Genomic DNA, 2,101 nt, shown 5'->3' with positions numbered 1-2,101 from the left:
CTTGGTGACTTTAATGAGAGTGATTTCTACTGAAATGAGAGGCAAAATCCAGATTGCAGTGAGCTGAGAGGTGAATGAAAAATGTAGAAATGGAGACAGTAAATATAGACCACTTTTCCCAGGAAATTGCCTTCTACCTGTTCTTACTTACTGCCTCTGAAAAGATATAACAAGGAATTTCATATTACATAGCACAATTAAGTGCTAATTATAGCAATGGATTATTTTCTGGGTGTTAGTGAAATAAGAGCATTCTGCTTGTACAAGCTCAATAACATGAATCCTTCCATCAAGAGCCTCAGTACTTGAAGGAGGGTCATAGCTACACCTTTGTATTATGAACAGCTTTGATTTTCAATTCTATTTCTTTTCTCTACTGTGGAACTTCACAGTCTTAATTGCCAAATACACCCAGATGAAATTTTCTCTTTTCTTCCTCTCTTCTATCTTTCTTATAAATTCTCTTTACACCTCTAACCATATCTCTTCAAGGGATTCAAATATTTTATTATCCATACATTATCTTTCTAATGTTAAATATTATTAACTGAATAAACACCAAACGTCTTAGAGCATTTAAGGCCCTACAGACTTTTGTTCCAGCCTACTTTCTCAGCTTTATCTTTCTGTGACCTCCCCTTTCATGCTGCAATGTCACCTTGGGCTGTATGTGCCCTGAACTTTCTGGCTTCCAATTTCTTACACTGTTAACTCTACCTGGAATTGTCCCTCACTGCAATCTCATATCTAAATCCTAAATCCTATCTGACATTTATGGTTTTACTCAGTTGTCATATTCCCTATAAAAGCTTTTTTTTTTTTTTTTTTTTTTTTTTTTTTTTTTTGAGACAGTGTCTTGCTCTGTCTCGCAGGCTGGAGTGCAGTGGCATGATCATAGCTCACTACAGCCTCGACCTTCTGAGCTCAAGTGATCATCCTACCTCTGGCTCCTGAGTAGCCAGGACTACAGATGTGCACCAACTTCCTGGCTAATGGTTTTGTTTATTTGTTTGTTTATTTGTTTTCTCCACAGAGATGAGGTCTCTCGCTGTTGCCCAGGCTGGTCCCGAACTCCTGAGCTCAAACAATCCTCCCACCTCAGCCTCCCAAAGTGCTGAGATTACAGGCATAAGCCACCGCACCCAGATATTTTTTGTCTTTCTGCATATAAATAACTTTTCTTCCCAACTCTTACTATTTTATATGTGCTTCCTATGTCTTTGATTCATTCATTCACTTATTCATTCATTCCACAAACCTGTGTTGGACACCTACTATGTGTCAGAAACTAAATTGGCCATTTTCTCTCTTTCTTCTAATTATTCGTGTGTTATCACTTCTATCACATTATAAATTCCTCAAGATCAAGGATCATCTAATATAACTCTATAAATAGCTAACACAATGCTTTACCCATGTTTTCAACAAATGTGCTGAATGTGTTAATGAATAAATTAATCTCAAATGGAGATTCATCCCTGAAATTTGAGAAGGCAAAGATAGCACCCAAATCATTTATCCTCCCTGCTGTAGATTTCCCTCCTGCCATTATCTGCAAGAATACTGTTTGACAACTTCTCAGCTTAAATGTCTTTATATGGCATTTTTAAAAATGGCATTTATCTTCCTTGTATTTATTCTCTTAACCTCTTCCCTGCCCTCAACTCCACCATTCCACTGAAAGATTCTGCAAGTTATAGTATTAATCAAATTCTTCCACTTTATGTCCATTACTACCTCACCTAGCTGGTGACCATGCTACAATTTCTTTCTAAAAAGATTCACTCAGCCCCAGTGACTTCCTTCTTTCAATTGACACTACATGTGTTTTCTTTGAACATGGACTCAGATTATATGGCTTTCCAAATTTCTTCTCTTCCAACAGATATTTTTAAACTGTGTAATACGGCTGGCCACAGTGACTCACGCCTGTAATCCCAGCACTTTTGGAGGCCGAGGCAGGCAGATCACTTGCGGTCAGGAGTCCAAGACCACCCTGGCCAACATGGCGAAACCACGTCTCTACTAAAAATACAAAAATTAGCTAGTCATGGGGGTGCACACCTGTAATGCCAGGTACTCGGGAGGCTGAGGCACAAGA

The sequence above is a fragment of the Mandrillus leucophaeus genome, unplaced genomic scaffold, assembly GCF_000951045.1.
Source record: "Mandrillus leucophaeus isolate KB7577 unplaced genomic scaffold, Mleu.le_1.0 Scaffold730, whole genome shotgun sequence".
NCBI lineage: Eukaryota > Metazoa > Chordata > Mammalia > Primates > Cercopithecidae > Mandrillus > Mandrillus leucophaeus.
This window is presented reverse-complemented; position numbering follows the sequence as displayed.